Source organism: Triticum urartu, chromosome 6 (genome assembly GCF_003073215.2).
Source record: "Triticum urartu cultivar G1812 chromosome 6, Tu2.1, whole genome shotgun sequence".
In the NCBI taxonomy this organism is placed as follows: Eukaryota; Viridiplantae; Streptophyta; class Magnoliopsida; order Poales; family Poaceae; genus Triticum; species Triticum urartu.
Genome location: NC_053027.1, coordinates 289369029 through 289385917, shown reverse-complemented (window position 1 = coordinate 289385917; position 16889 = coordinate 289369029).

The following is a 16889-nucleotide window of genomic DNA, read 5'->3' as shown; positions in this document are numbered from 1 at the left end:
TCGAAAGTGGCCCATCGTCGGCATCTACCCCTTTGTAGATACTACGCATGGTGAGGGAGTCCTGGATTAGGGGTCTCCGGACAGCCGGATTATATTCTTTGGCCGGACTGTTGGACTATGAAGATACAAGATTGAAGACTTCGTCTCGTGTCCGGATGGGACCTTACTTGGCGTGGAAGGCAAGCTAGGCAATACGGATATGGGTATCTCCTCCTTTGTAACCGACCTTGTGTAACCCTAACCCTCTCCGGTGTCTATATAAACCGAAGGGTTTTAGTCCGTAGGACAACAACCATAACATACAATCATACCATAGGCTAGCTTCTAGGGTTTAGCCTCTCCGATCTCGTGGTAGATCTACTGTTGTACTACCCATATCATCAATATTAATCAAGCAGGATGTAAGGTTTTACCTCCATCAAGAGGGCCCGAACCTGGGTAAAACATCGTGTCCCCTGCCTCCTGTTACCATCTGGCCTAGACGCATAGTTTGGGACCCCCTACCCGAGATCCGCCGGTTTTGACACCGACGCATGGTGTCTCCGCAATAACAAGACAACCCTTAGCTGACGTCTCTGTGCCGAAGGTGGTTGTGTTAGCAGAAACAAGGCAATCAGATATGCGGACTTTATAACTTTCACTTAGTCATAGGAGCTTTAAACTAGGGAAGCTAGCTTTGAGCCCCCGATTAGTGTTCGGCGACATTCGAGGTCAAGTCATAAACACTTCGGCCAATGTTATGAATGGCCCGTCATTTAACATAGTCATCGGATCGCTGACCAGTTTACGCTTATTGTGACAGTCAGTTTTCGGCTTTCTCCATTGAGGTGCTTAACCATGCGAGCTGGAAGCACACTCGAGTGGTTCTCCCTTTTCACACCTAGCCGAACAAAGCGGAACGTAGGAGGCAAGCACAGGAGACGGGCAACCCAACTATTTGACCGAAGACACAATTTGAAACCGATGCACATATAGCAATATCCGAGAATGTTTTTGCCGAATCTCTAAAGGTGTCCGGCGTTGCACTGCGATACTTATGCTGGAAACACACAAATAGTTTAAAAGTGCCATAATCTTGGAAAACCAAAAAAACGTCAGTAAAAACTTGACGTCCGAACAAGATCAAGTGTTCGGTGCCAATCCGAAAATTGGAAAAAAGAAAAAATTGTGCTTCTGCCATGCTTTAACATGACACATCCAATCTCAACAGTTCAAGCGGGCCAGCCTACAGCTTCAAGCTCCTTATCCCAAAGGCGGAGTACATCTTCGAGGCCATTTTAGCGAACTAAACTCGAGCGGCTTTTTAGAGAGAAGACAGGCTATCCGGCTATTGAACATAAACTCGAGTCGAAAAATAAGCGGTAGAAAAAGACTTTGCAACGACCAAGAAGAAAACACATTTGCTATAAAATAGCTCATATAAATTTTAAGAGCCCCCAAATGACTTGGGTAAAAGAATTTTATGTATAATGATTGTATGTACCGATGTACTTATATCATATTTGTGTTCACCCGAACTTTAAATGCGTCTTAACCGACCGTCGGCTTCTCCCTCTTCGGTCAAGGACCGAAAAGTGTCATGTACTCCACCTGTCGAAAGCATCGACGGTGTTTTCGATAACCAGGCAATCAGGCCATAAGGCTGTAACAGACAAAGCGCGCTCAGGGAACTTATGCTATATTACTGACGAAGTGTAAGAAGCATCTTCAAAGAAAATAGTACCTCCACCGATACCTTTCTTCGGTTGCTCATTGTTACTATGAGACTTGTGCAATAGATTTTTTGTACTCATGAGTTCCGTTGTGTGCCGACCATTATTGAAAATAATAACAGCGCTAGCTTTCGGCTTCACCCAGTCTGAGGTACTAACTCGGATGACCCGGTAGTAACAATCACAGAGGTGCTCCCTTTACCGCCTAGCCGAAAAATCGGGAACGTAGGGGTAAGCACAGGAGCCAGGCAACCCAGCTTGCGAAACACTTAAGTCAACATGGTGCATATTGTGGCGTAATACACAAACAAGGAACGAAGCTGTACAAGTATAATCCTATGCAAGAGGAAAGGCTTCATAAAGGAAGCCCCCAAGTAAACGGGGTATTTGAATTTTCTTGCAACAAACAAAGTTTTGACACAGAAAGTTTTTCGCAAATGACTTTTTGTCAAAAAAGCATAATGCTTGGTCGAACCGAACGAAATTTATAACTGAAGGTATTTAAGCATGGAAGCGACTTAGCTGGTTAATGTGCTCGATGTCGATGCACGGCCCGAGCTTACGGCGGGACAAGGTCCCAGCCCCCAAGCCGGTCCCGAGATGGTAGAGCAAAGAGCTAGACACTCCGAAGTGGCGACATAGCACGGCCAATGCAGGCCGGCAGTGTGACGCCGAAGTCCCCAGCGTGGCTTAATGAAGTAATGACGAAGCCCTCGGTCCAGCCGAGGTGACGTGGTACGTCGGGATGCTGAGGTGACAGCGTTACCTGACCCATATCCTTTACCTATGGAGAGAAAATAGTGCAAGCCGGAGATAATAGGAATAATAATAATAAAAATGTCGCATAATTAATAATTTACGCAAAGTGAGTAATAAAAGAAACATTGCCCGTGTGCCGAACACTCAATGAGGTAGAGCTCTCTCAGCGATGCCTAAGTCCCCGAGGCAACCGAACATGTCGGTATGGCAATTCGACCAACAAAGTGATCATGCGAGCCGATTGGGACAACGACGTCGGCTTGCCAAAGTGACCGCATGATGCAGTTGAAGTCGATCACCTATACACATAAAATAGTGCGGTCCAAAAAGGATAATTGCTTTTCGCAAAAATAATTTATTGAAAGAGATGTGGCCTGGCGCCGAAGTCAATCTCGATGCAAGGCGTCGGCGTGACGTGGCGAAGGTGTGGCAAAGCCTGAATTCACATGTCGGTATGAGTTCCGGATGCGGCATTCGCCGAACTGTATATGGAAACTGACCAAACCACCACGCGATTGTTGTTAATGCGGGTACCATTTGATAGACCTGTGTATAGATGATGAAACAAACCATAGTAATCATTCCTTGGGACAAATAAACCCAAGCAAGAAAGAATACTAGGATTAATAGCACCTGGTTTATCTGTTGTAGCAATCTGAAGAAAGGTTACTCCCAAAATTGGGACTCGATCCGCACACCCATTGCCTAATGGACGATAAAGCGACGGCATGGCGATGCTGGCAAAAGTGGGCTCGCTGAGGCAAAGCCCCCGGTCCATCTAACGTGACGAAACTGGTCGGCTGGTGACGCCGAAGTCACCGGAGTATGTTGATGAAGAAATAGCGAAGTCCCCGGTCTAGCTGAGATGACAGAGCGGGTCAGTAAGGAGAAGTTGCAGCTGCCGTGTCAGCCGAGGTGTTGAAGCAGTTCGGCGTGATGGACATCGGCTTGAAAAAGCAAAAGTGCGGCCATGCCGACGCTGGTCATAACTTGTGACGCGGTCGATGCCGGATTCATGAAGTGATCGAGCGGCGATGTCGGCGTGCCTGATCCATGCAATCCGTGGGGCGGTGGTGTTGGTGATGATTTATCCTTCGCGATGTCGAACTCTTGTTCGGCTTGCCGAGCTGATGATCCGATAAGGTTAGGCTCGGCTCGATGAAGCGACGATCTGTCTAGCGCAGGTCGGTACACGTGGAGCAATGTTACCGGACTGGTGTGACACCAGCGCGATGGTGAAGAGTGCCTCAAAGAAGGCTTAAAATTTTATGGGCACGTGTTAAAAACAATGCACAATACCATAGAAGAAAATTCCTTTAAAAATGTTGTCCAGTATCACGTTCATAAAGAAACATGAATTCTGGTCGGATCCGTGTTCGCGCAGAAAACAGATCTGAAAAGCGATGCACTAATCGGAAGGTTCCCAGAGTTTGGACGGTTGGATCGAGCTGAAATTTTGAGGGGTCGTAGATATAGGAATTCTGCAGCCGATAAACGGTTGGATCTTCCAACGGTGGTCCGATATAGGTGTTGACTCGTCCAGATTACCGTCCAGATTTGACAGAGTTTCGGTATATCGTAGATTGCCCGAGATTTCTCCATCGGAACTCGACGAAATTTTGCATGGTTGTTGTAGACTCAATTCCGCACAAATCCACCAAAGGAATCGTCAAAGCGATGCTCGAGGAGGTGGTGTCAGCTGATACAAGTTTGCTGTTCAAAAAAACAGCACGGTCGCCCGAGGGCAATGTTGACGTTGAGCCCTCGAGCTCTATGGATGATTCCTCCATGATCTTGATAGAGATCGGAGTTGATGTTGATGAAGGCCTCTGTCCGAACATGACGATCGGAGATGGAGCGCGGTACTCGGTCGAGCCAAGGTGACCAGTCGAGCCGGCGACGAAGATGCCGGCATCGCAGTTGATCTGTGGGCGAGCCATTGATCCTTCGCCGATCACACAGCGGAACTCTCAATGAAAGCACCATTGTCGGTGTCAAAACCGGCAGATCTCGAGTAGGGGGTCCCGAACTGTGCGTCTAAGGATCGATGGTAACAGGAGACAGGGGACACGATGTTTACCTAGGTTCGGGCTCTCTTGATGGAGGTAATACCCTACTTCCTACTTGATTGACTTTGATGAGTATAGGGGTTACAAGAGTTGATCTACCTCGAGATCGTATGTTGTGGTCTAAACCCTACAAGTAAGATGAGTAATGTCATAATAATCTATCGACTAGCCTGGCCTCGGCTTATATAGTGTACCAGAGGCCTAGGATAACAAGTGTCCTAGTCGAATACGCCGGTGGAGAGGAGTCCTTGTCTTTATCACCAAGTCTCGTGGAATCTTCGTTGTGCATGTCATCGCCTGTCCGAACTGGCCCATGAGTAAATGGCCCTGGGGGTCCTTGACCCAATCCAACTGATCGGGAGACAATGTGGTGAGTACCCCCTAGTCTAGGACACCATCAGGCACCCTCTTGGCAAGGGCCTTCTTGAGCAAGCTAGGCTTAGTTGATGCAACTGTGCCATACTCCTTCTTCAGCACCTTGTTCTTGGAGCTGACTTCCTATTCAACAGCCACATAGTCCCTATATTCAGATTCTGATGTTTTCTTCTTCCTTGTTCCAGTGGCTGCCTTGGGCAAGTTGCTTGGTGTGCTCCTGCTCCCATCATCAGAAGTGTTGGAGGGACTAGTTCCCTCACTCAATTGTACATGTTCCTCTGACTTGTTCTGCTGTCGCTCTGGTCAGACATTTCTGCAAACTTACTGACAGCAGACCCTGTGAATAGATATGGATGAGGTAGAGTGGATGAGCATCACAAAGTGCAGAGTTTTTGCAAAAAGAATGACTTAAAAACATAGTTTTAGTTCTTCATAGAAAGCTTTTCGGACCTACCGATTTGTAAACTCGGTGATACCGAAGCAGTTTTTGGAACCTAAACTAGTGAACTCGGTCAGACCGATTCACAGTTCGGTGGCACCGAGACTCCTAGGGTTTCACAAAGAATCAAACTCGGTCACACCGATTTGCAGTTTTCGGTCAGCCAAATCGGTGAGACCGATTTCTACAATTCGGCCGGTCCGAGATGAGTCCGGGGAGACCTAACCCTAGATTTTCAAATCAAACCTAACCTAAGGGAGGTTTTTAGTGGATAGATTGATTGCATACGTGGTCATGATCATGGAAAAGTACTGTGCTATGAATCAGAGTTAAAGAAATAGCAAAAAAGATCGAACTCATACCCTAATTCGGCAGAGTTTGCTACGGCGGCAACAGAGGGGCAGAAATCCGTTGACGGCGATGGAAACCAGCGGTGGGAGGTCGTTGGCGGCGAGAGGATGATCCGGCGACCCGAGGAGGCAGAGAAGGACACGACGGGCTGAGAGGTTTTGAAGAATTTTCCAAAATCTCACCCGTGGGTATATATATCCTGAGCCTGTCGGTGTGACCGAGTGGAACAACTCGATGGCACCGAGATGCAGAACTGCAAGCGGTTACTGCAACTCGGTGTGACCGAAAAGTTCTAGTCGGTTGCACCGAGATTGAAAACCTAGATCAACTTAGTGATCTCGGTGTGACCTAAGTGGATGACTCGGTCATACCGAAATGCACAAAGAGGTTTTGGAAGTTTAAGTCTATGACGAATCGGGGACTCCAAGTGCTCCTCACACAGAGCGGTTCGAATCTGACTTGATCAAACTTTGTGATGTAGCATGAATAGAGTTTGAGACGAGAAAAGCATAGATAGCTAGAGGGAGTTCTTAGGCATTCTTGTCCATCCATTTGGCAAAAGAGAAAAGCCAAACAATCAAAGCAACAAATGGATGTCCTTGAATGAGTAAAATATGCATCCAACATGCTCACACAATGAAATGACAAATGAAATATATGACAAAGCATGCACAATCACTCTAGAATCTATCAAGAAATTTGGCGATGACTAGGTCATCTATATATGAGTATATTGACTTAGGAGACAAATGAGAACATTTAATCATAGGTCATACTCATCGTTTAAGCACAAGTGGAGTTGCCACTTTTACATAAAGCATTGTTGTGCTCACATCATTAGAATTGATTTAGCTCAATTGATTAGAGTAAAGCTCCCCCTAGATGTGACATCCCACCTAGGAGGGATGAACTAACCTTGGGTTTTGTCGATGATGACTTCATGTAGGTGTTCAAGATGTAGATGCTCAATGTTGATGTAGATCATTTGGAGCAATCCTTTGGAGTGAGTTGCACTTTCAATACCTACACAGGTTAGTCCCACAAGGAACAAACAAGGATATCCACAAACATAGAGTGAAGTTCACATTGTATGATGTCCATGAAAGCATTAGGTTACCTTGTCCCTTGTCTTACCAACAAGAGGGTTTGTGACTCCTTGAATTAGTGCAAGATGTGGAATTTGTTTGCACTTGTCCTTGCCAAAATGATATGAGTGAAGTATGTTGGCGGAGTCACCCTCAAGAGCTCTCTAGCTCTTCATCTTAGGGATCCACACCATGTTGATGGAAATCCTTGGAGTTGTAGTCGTACTTGATGCAGTGGAACTTGATGTAGTCTTGGGAACCCACTTGAACAAGGCCTTAGGTGCTTCTTCAAATGCATCAATTTCCTCTTGAAGCTTGTCCTTGCCTTTTAGCTTATGGTCTTGTGGTGGAAGATCATCTTGAGCTTGTGTTCCTTGGAAAGAAGTATCATACTTCTCTTGTTGAGGAACAAACTTTGTTTTGGGGTATTGATCTTCTTCCCACTCAACTCCATTGGCATTGAACTTTCGTTCAAAACCAACACCTTGATTCTTCCGGTGTCTTCCTTGCTTGCGTACAATTTCCTCAAATTGCTTACTTCCAGCAAGGCTCTTGTAAACACCTTTCTCTATAATCCCCTTCAATAAGCTATTTCCTTGCTCAAGTGTAACTTGGCTAAGAGAATCATTAGTGGAATCAAGAGAACTACTAGAAGCAACAACATTGGATTTAGCATGATTGTTGTTACTACTAGAAGAAGAATCTTTCTTTTTCTTGTTGCTAGATTTAACTTGTGGCATGTCAGTGGACAAGAGTAAATGCTTGGCAATGTAAGAAGAACTTTTCTTGCAAAGATCATCATTGATTGCTTTTAAGAACTCATGCTCTTGCTCAAGGTTGAGCTTTTCAAAATGTAGCTTCTCATGAGTCTTTAAAAGTTCTCGATGATCTTCCAAGGTAGTTTCATGAGCTAACTTAAGAGTTTTTAGTTCTTTAGTTAGACGCTCAATCTCCTTCTTATCATTGTCATTCGTTTTATCTTGATTAGCATGATTAATAGCAAGTTCATCATCGTTTTCATAACTAGAGTTGTCAACAAGTAAATCATCATCACCTACCAAATCATCTTCATCACTATTGAAATTAACATACTCGGGGTGTGATACCTTTGGGCCTTTAGCCATGAAGCATCTTCCAATTCCATCATTTGTTGACTCAAATATGTCGTAGGAGTTGGTTGACACAAGTGCTAGACAGACAACACCTTCATCTTGAGTATATTCGGAGTCTGAGTGATAACTTCTCTCGGAGTGATCGTCGAAGTAGGAGCAGGATATCCTTTCACCAACATGAGCTTGATGTCTTCGTTTTGTGTAGCTATTTGATGACTTGTCCTTCCTTTCTGAATCCTTGCTTCTCTGTGATGTTCTTCGTTCATAACGGTCATCTCTACTCCTTCTCTCTCTTGGTGGTGATTCTTCTCTTCTACATATTCTTTTGTAGGAAGCTGTACACTCATTGGAATAGTGTCCGGGTCTTCCACATTTGTAGCAATTGCTCTCACGACTAGAAGATCTTTTGTCATTGTAGGACCTCCTTTCCTTGCTTCTACTCTTGTAAAACTTGTTGAAGTTCTTCACCATTAGGCTCAATTCTCTGTTGAAGGTTTCTTTCTCACTTGATGATGTGGGAGTATCACATGAGGCTTTGTAAGAATCACTTGACTTGTTGTGAAGCTCTTCCTTATCCTTGAGTGACATCTCATGAGAAACAATCCTTCCGATGACTTCCGTCGTCTTGAGATCTTTGTAATTTGGCATCATTTGGATCAATGTGCACACGGTATCATATTTTCCATCCAAGGATCTTAGGATCTTGTTGATGATGAATCTATTGGTCATCTCTTCACTTCCTAAGCCGGCAATCTCATTTGTGATGAGAGCAAGCCTAGAGTACATTTCAGCGACACCTTCACCATCCTTCATTTTGAACTTGTCAAGTTGACTTTGAAGCACGTCCAATTTGGATTCCTTGACGGAGTCGGTACCTTCATGCATATCAATCAAAGTATCCCAAATTTCCTTTGCATTCCCAAGACGGCTGATTTTGTTGAATTCTTCGGGGCACAATCCGTTGAAGAGAATATCACAAGCTTGAGCATTGTATTGCAGCATATTCAACTCTTCCGCGGTAGCTTCACGGTTCGGTTCTCTCCCATCAAAGAATTCACCTTGCAAGCCAATACACACAATAGCCCAAACGGCGGGTTTATGTCCAAGAATATGCATTTTCATCTTATGCTTCCAACTAGCAAAATTAGTACCATCAAAGTAAGGACCTCCACGGTGGTAATTTCCCTCACTAGATGCCATACTCTCCTAGGTTGTGAAACCAAGGCTATGATCACCAAAAGCTATGGAAATCAAGGCAAATGGAGACCAAGGCTCTGATACCACTTGTAGGATCGAAAGTATGTCTAGAGGGGGGTGATTAGACTACTTGACCAAATACAAATCTAGCCTTTTCCCAATTTTAAGTCTTGGCAGATTTTAGCAACTTAGCACAAACAAGTAATCAACCTACACATGCAATTCTAAGAGTATAGCAGCGGAATGTAAAGAAATTGCATATGAGGGTAAAGGGAGGAATTTGCAGGGAGCAAACGCAATGTAGACACGAAGATTTTTGGCATGGTTCCGATAGGTGGTGCTATCGTACATCCATGTTGATGGAGACTTCAACCCATGAAGGGTAACGGTTGCGCGAGTCCACGGAGGCCTCCACCCACGAGGGTCCCCGAAGAAGCAAACTTGTCTATCCCACCATGGCCATCGCCCACGAAGGACTTGCCTCACTAGGGTATATCTTCAGGAAGTAGGCAATCTCCTTGCCCATACAAACTCCTTGGTTCAACTCCACAATCTTGACGGAGGCTCCCAAGTGACACCTAACCAATCTAGGAGACACCACTCTCCAAAAGGTAATATATGGTGTGTTGATGATGAACTCCTTGCTCTTGTGCTTCAAATGATAGTCTCCCCAACACTAAACTCTCTCTCATAGGATTGGATTTGGTAGAAAGATGATTTGACTAGAAAGCAACTTGGGGAAGGCTAGAGATCAAGATTTATGTTGTTGGAATGGACTATCTTGACATCAACACAAGTGTAGGTGGTTCTCTCTCAGAAAATGTATGTTGGAAGTGTAGGCATATTCTGATGGCTCTCTCCACGAATGAAGAGTGGGTGGAGGGGTATAAATACCTTCCACACAAAATCTAACCGTCACACACAAATCACCAAACTCGGTGGGACCGAATCATACAACTCGGTCAAACCGATTTAGTTCATAATGTGACCGTTAGGGTTTTCCGTGGGACCGACATGTCAACTCGGTGGGACCGATTCCATTAGGGTTAGGGCATAACGTAATCTCGGTGAGACCGATTATACAAACTTGGTGGGACCGATTTTGGTAATAGGCAAACAAAGAGTTGGTCAGACAAACTTGGTGGGACTGATTCGCTCATCTCGGTTAGCCCAAAACATTACAAAGGGGAAACAGAGAGTTTGCATTGAAATCTCGGTGGGACCGATCGCTCATTTTGGTTGGACCGAAACATTATGAAGGGAAACAGAGAGTTTGCAATCCCATCTTGGTGAGACCGAGATCCATATCGGTGAGACCGAATTGATTAGCGTTTCTGGCAATCGCTATGTCAAATGAACTCGGTGGCTCCGGATAGAAGATTTTGGTGGGGCTGAGTTTGACTTTTGGTTTGGGACATATGTGGATATGAGAAAGTAGTTGAGGGTTTTTGGAGCATATCACTAAGCATTTTGAGCAAGTAACTCATTAAGCAACACCTCATCCCCTTTTAATAGTATTGGCTTTTCCTATGGACTCAATGTGATCTTGGATCACTAAAATGAAAAAGGTAGAGTCTTGTGCTTTGAGCTTGAGCCAATCTTTTGTCCTTAGCATTTTGAGGGGTCCACTTCCTAATCCATGCCATGCCAATCATTGAGATTTCCTGAAATATTTATCTTCAAATAGCATTAGCTCAATGATCTATATGTTGTTAAGAATTACCAAAACCACCCAGGGATAGTTGCACTTTCATCGAGCCTCCACCTCTCTTTAGCCATCCCTTGGCATCTGCTGTGCACCCACCATGATAGAAGATTTACTACCTGGGACGTTGGGCTGTAGATATAAGGGCGGTTGGGACGCGGCATCAGCCCATACCGCGGGGACCCCCGATCGGGACGCACCGACTGTGAGTTTTCTCCCACGCCGATGTCGACCGCGTCTACGCAGAACATTGTTCCCTTCCCCAAGCGGAGGGATCAGGCCGGATATGTGACCAGTGGTGTGACCACCGTCGTTCTATGCTTGTGAAGAGAGCAACCCAAGCAAGCAGGCTTGTAGCTTAGGCTCCTGCTAGTGTATATATAGTGGTTTTCTTTTTCTCTCCATATCAACCATTTTATATTGCGTACATTTCATTGAAGAGTGAAATGATGGTTGCTTCTTCCGAACTTACTGTGTGATTTTACTACTCCTTAGTGGCCCCTACACGTACTCCCCCTACGTGTATGACCGTTCCTGACTCTCACTTTCACTTATCTCTATTTTCTTACGTGATACATCAACAGGATGCGCATAGAGGAATTTTGTTACTACACGTTGTTACGTAATACTACTAGTACCTACTCCCTCCTTCCGGTTCACTACTGGTAGTCCCTCCATCCTGGCTTATTGGTCACCTCTGTACTCAATTCATGGGCTCGCTTTCCTCAATAAATTGTCATTACCAACGTATTAATATCGGGAATGCATGTGTGAACAATGAATGATTAAACCTTGCATGCAACATTTTGTCAAAGCATTGACTTATGAACATGTGAATGTGAGGGACTACAACCTCGTGCATGCATGCAACAGTCACACATACACATGGATGCAAAAACGCGCGCGACGCCCTAATGCATGCATGTCCGAGCACACGATGGAACACACACGGTCACGCTCAAGTGCTCAACCTACACGTGCATGCACACACATACTCAGCCAGGGTGAGCTAGTGACTGTATAAACACCAGAAAATGTATATATTGAGCGCAGTGAGTGTATTATGAAGTCCACCGACCGTATTTTTACAAATATATAGTGACAGACAATGTATTTATCTTGTTTGAAATTAAGCCATATTAACCGGAAAGGAGGCAGTATGTACTACATTACTTTGTTGTGTCCCGTTAACTTGCCGAACGAGGAGAAGCTTGCAGGACGGGAGAAGCTTGTGCACAGTGGCTCGCAGGACAAGGAGAAACTTTTGACTAATGCAAGCTCTCCCTCGCTCAGGCGGTGGACATGCAACAGTTAATTCAGTGTCAGATTGCCAGAAGCATACACTATACTAGTACTATTATTGTTCGACTTCCCGAAGAGGCAAACAACCAAGCGCAAAGTTTACTAGTACTAGTACTACTCCTATAGAGGTATGTACTATACTACTAGGAACTGGATGGAGGAGCGTCTGCACTCTTATTATATTTTAAAAATGTGATAAAGCAATCTTCAACACATTTGGTTCTCTTCGAGGGTTCTCGCATGTGATAATGGAAGTTGATTGCATGGAACACTCCCCACAATTCTTGCTAAATTCTGGATCATATCCTGTTACGAATAGGAGTGCTCAATAATATTTCCTCTTTTTTGTTATTCAGCATGTAAACAGGTCAGCAAACCTTGCAGTGCATCTTTGTGTGAACCATGCTTGCTGCACTTTGAATGTGGCCGAGAGATGGCTTGATGAAACACCTCGCTTCCTTCTTCTTTTTTTGGGGGGTACATCACTTCCTAGTGACCAGTCTCTTGGCTGATCGTCCTAACAATGCTTATATATGAATAAAGCTCTGTCATTTACCCGCAAAAAAGATTAAGCCATATTAACCAGGAAGGAGGGAGTATGGACTAGCACTACTTTTGGTGTGTCCCGTCAACTCGCAGAACAAGGAGAAGCTTGCAGGACAAGGTGAAGCTCGCTTACACCTTTTGACTAATGCAACCTACCCTCACCCAGGCGGTGGACATGCATCAGTTCATTCGGTGTCAGGTTGCCAGAGGCATACACTGTAGTACCTAACATGCGGAGTACCATCATTTTTCAACTTCACGAAGAGGTGAAGAGCCAAGCGTAAGGTTTAGTAGTACGAGTAGTACTACTACTAGAACCGCATGGTGGAGCGTCTGTACTCTTATTTTATGTTAATCTCTGATAAAGTACACATTTATTCAGGAGAAGGGCGGAAAACAGCAGCCCAATAGTAGTATTAAAAAACATCAAACATGTAATGATGATATCAATCGACCATGCTCGAATATATCTTGGCCTCCGTGCGAGCCCATCTGTGCGTTCTTGCTCCTCGTCTCTCTCAAGGAACTGCGGATTGGCCATTTTGCCGTCAATTGATACCGGTTTGCTCACACTCTGGTCCCACATGTCAGTGATATGCCAAGAGGAAGTGCGTTGACCGACTGGCCATACGCGTACTTGGTTTTGCACCTTCATACTACTCCTCCCTCCGTCACAGTTTATAGAGTGTGCTTCATTCTGATGCATTTCTCTCCATGCATTTCCACCACCAGAGAAACTTTAGACGCGTTTGGTTTAATGCTCAATTAATTAGGGCATGGTAACCGCAATCAAGTCCACATTTTCTCTTGATGTACTACGGAGTGGAGTAAGTTCATGCATGTGTGTACCCGGGGTGGAAGCACTGCATGCATGTGTGTACGCTAATAGATGTCGTGCTATAACTACCAATGCTATTTTTCAGGCCGATCGCTAGTTGCCTTGGTCCCAGAGATTTGTTTTGAAGCGCGCTCTATAAACAGTGACAGATGGAGTAGTATGAGCAGATTCAAAGAAGAGCATATTGATGGTTGCTTCTTCCGAGCAACTTAAAGTGGGAAAGATGGGGCTTATGATTTGACTGCTCATTACTCACTATTAATGCGGTGCAACGACCGGGCTGAGTCTCCCATGCAGTTGTGCACCACTCCCTTGGTTCTTAAATATACTCCGGAGTATTTGTCTTTCTAGAGATTTCAACGAGTGACTACATACAAAGCAAAATGAGTGAATCTACACCCTAAATTTGTAAAAAGAAAAATATTTAGGAACAGAGGAGTATAATTGTGTGCATGGCACATGGACCCCGGATGCTGAAGAGGCTTCTGGAAATGCTATCAAGCTTCCAACATTTGTTTACATAATTGACGTAGTATACAAATAATTTTCCAGCAAAATGAAATTGTACAATGCTCTGAGCTTTCAGCTTTTGTTTCGTGTGTCTTGCCATCGATGCTCTTTCAGAAACAATAAAAAACTAACTTGCTTGCTAATGCATCTCAATGATTAGCAGATCAGAGCTAATATTTACATCACAACCGAAGAAAAGTTGTGAGAAGGTGTTAAATTAAAATTGGTCCATGCTTTCATTGGCAGCAACGTCCCCCCAGCTCTGTCTAAATCAACAAGGCATGTTGGGAAAAAAGTAGCTGTCTGGAGCATGCAACATTCCGATCATTTTGTGCAGTTCCACTGAAATAGAGCTGAGTGTCCCTGTTCCAAAGATATTAAGTAAGATTACGATAATAGAGGACTGCTGATGAAGCAATAAACACACAAATAGAAGCCGGTCACCTTTGTAGTCTTTCTTAAGACTAACTAGTTGGAGAAGATTAAGCAAATAGTTGGAGAAGATTAGGCTCGGAGTTGGATGAGGAGGATAGAGCAAAACCAATCTCCCTTTGTGTAGTCACACTGAAATGTAGAGATGTTGCCCGTGTGACATTTTAGTACAACTGCATAAAACACTCTTAAGAAAAAAGTGATTTGTGCAGTTCACCAAATGGTCGCAATAGCAACGAGGTGAAATGGATAGCCCTGTTTGCAAAAAAAGAGGTAGAAAGGAAACAATTACTGGACAATACAAGTTGATGACACATAGGACGACAAAAAAGAAGCATATTCCTTGTCTTAAGGGAAGATAACAACACGGTTGTGTTTGTCTAAAACGGTGTGAGGACGAGATTGCAATATGGAAAGAACACCGGACGAGCTACGTTTTGGGCAAAGAACTATGGAAGATCCACATGCAGTGATGTGGGAAGACGGGCGGTGGAGTAGGGCTAGAGGGGATACCTGGGGTCGTCGGCATGTAACTAGGTGAGCGGCGGCGTGCGGGATCTGCCCATACTGCGGCAGCGAGCTAGTGGTGTAGGCTCTACCGCGCCGGAGCTTGGTCAGAGAGAACAGCGGGTACCGCAGATCGGGACATGCTGCCTCAGCACTGTCGAACGGAGAAATGATGCACATCCTCCCTTTTCGTCAGCGGACGGGATGCAGCCGGATCAGTGACCAACGGTGAGAGAGAGAGGTCACCACCGCCTTGTGTGAGATACTCTAAAGAGAGACAAACCCAGGCAGGCAGGCTCCATTGTATATAGTGGAGCAGACTACCTTTTTTCTCCATAAAAATCATTTTGTATTATGTGTATGTGCCATTGAGCGATATAACTTCATTTAAAAATAATGCGCCAATGCATCAAGTTGAACTTTGTTTCGTGCACGCGTGATACATGACCTCCATAGGTAAACAACTGCTACACGTGTTCAAATTAGCACGTGGGCTGCCATTTCGTACAGAAATGAGCTCCACCGTGTACCCGCGCGGGTGTGGCTGGGCACGAAGGGTGAGTACGTGCACCTATTCTCTTCGTGTACGTACACCACCTACATGGGGTTGTGTGAGAGAGAGATACAAGCATAGAGAGATAAAGTGTGTGGGTTCGTTAGTGTTTTTTTTGGGTGGGGGAGGGTCAATGAAAAAATGTAACATATGCAATGTGTGTGAAATAGAGTCCTGGATATATCATATATATATAGGTGGCGATCCACAAGAAGAGAGTGGAGGTATCATCGGGCTTGAGGTGTCCATAGAATCGAAGAGAGGGATGATGATGATGTGTGTATGTGTGCGTGCGCGATCGATAAATAGTGCCATGGAATTTGTGTGTTCCCACATCAAAAATATAGATTGACTGGACTACTGGAACGTGAGAGGGGACATGTGCAGTTTGTCTCTGTGGCATGTATACCTACCTACAGCGTTCGACTATCGATGTGTGGTGGGGGGATAATTAACTATAGAGGTACAATGGCCGGTATATGTGTGGAGGAGGAGAGAGGCCTACCTTATGTATTAAGGGAGATTGATCGGCATCCATGCATATGTGTAGGAGAGGAATAAGGTTGGGAGAGAGACGGAGCTAGAGTGTTGGAGGGGGAAGTAGTGGAGTTGCTTCTAACAAATGGTGGGATAGGCTTGCTAGACAAACAGAGGGCACACCCGCAATATCAATAAGAGAGGGGATGGCTGCCTGTCTATGCACGTGCGTGTGAGAGACGGGTCAGGAGGCATGCACGAATGATGAGGGGGGACGATATGGCTGTGGTAAGCAGACATAACTACATAGGAAGATCAGTCGTCCTTTGTCAAAGAAAGGAGAGACATAACTTGTGAGGTATGTTGATCAATGGGTGGGGGGAAATAGTTAAATTCGACCTAGGTATATGTAGGGAGATCGGTCGATATACATGCATGTATGTGTTAGAAGCAAATAAGGCCCGGGGAGAAGGATAGAGAGAGAGGGATGCATCTAGGAGGTGGTGCGAGAGGCATACTATATCAAGATGGAAGGAGTGTACGAGTACGAGATCGATGAAAAGAGTGGTGGGATTGAGGCATGGACGGTGAGAAGAGAAGAGGGGAAGCTTGTGTTTGTGGTAGGCACACCTGGCTAGAGAGGCATATCGATCGATGTGTGTCGTAAAGAAGGAGCTGGAGGGCCTATACACACCGTGGGTGAACGACCTAAAGTGAAAAGACGAATTTGCGCGATGGAGCTAGAGAATGCTGAGGGAGGGTGAGAGGGATGCGGGTGTGTGCATGCATGTGAGAAAGTTAGCGCTAGCTACAAAGATAAGAGGATTGTGTGGGTGTAAAAGACGAATAGAGATCATAATTCATTATAAAAAGTGAATTTGGGTATTTGAAGAATTTATCAGAGTGTTTTAAACCGGCGC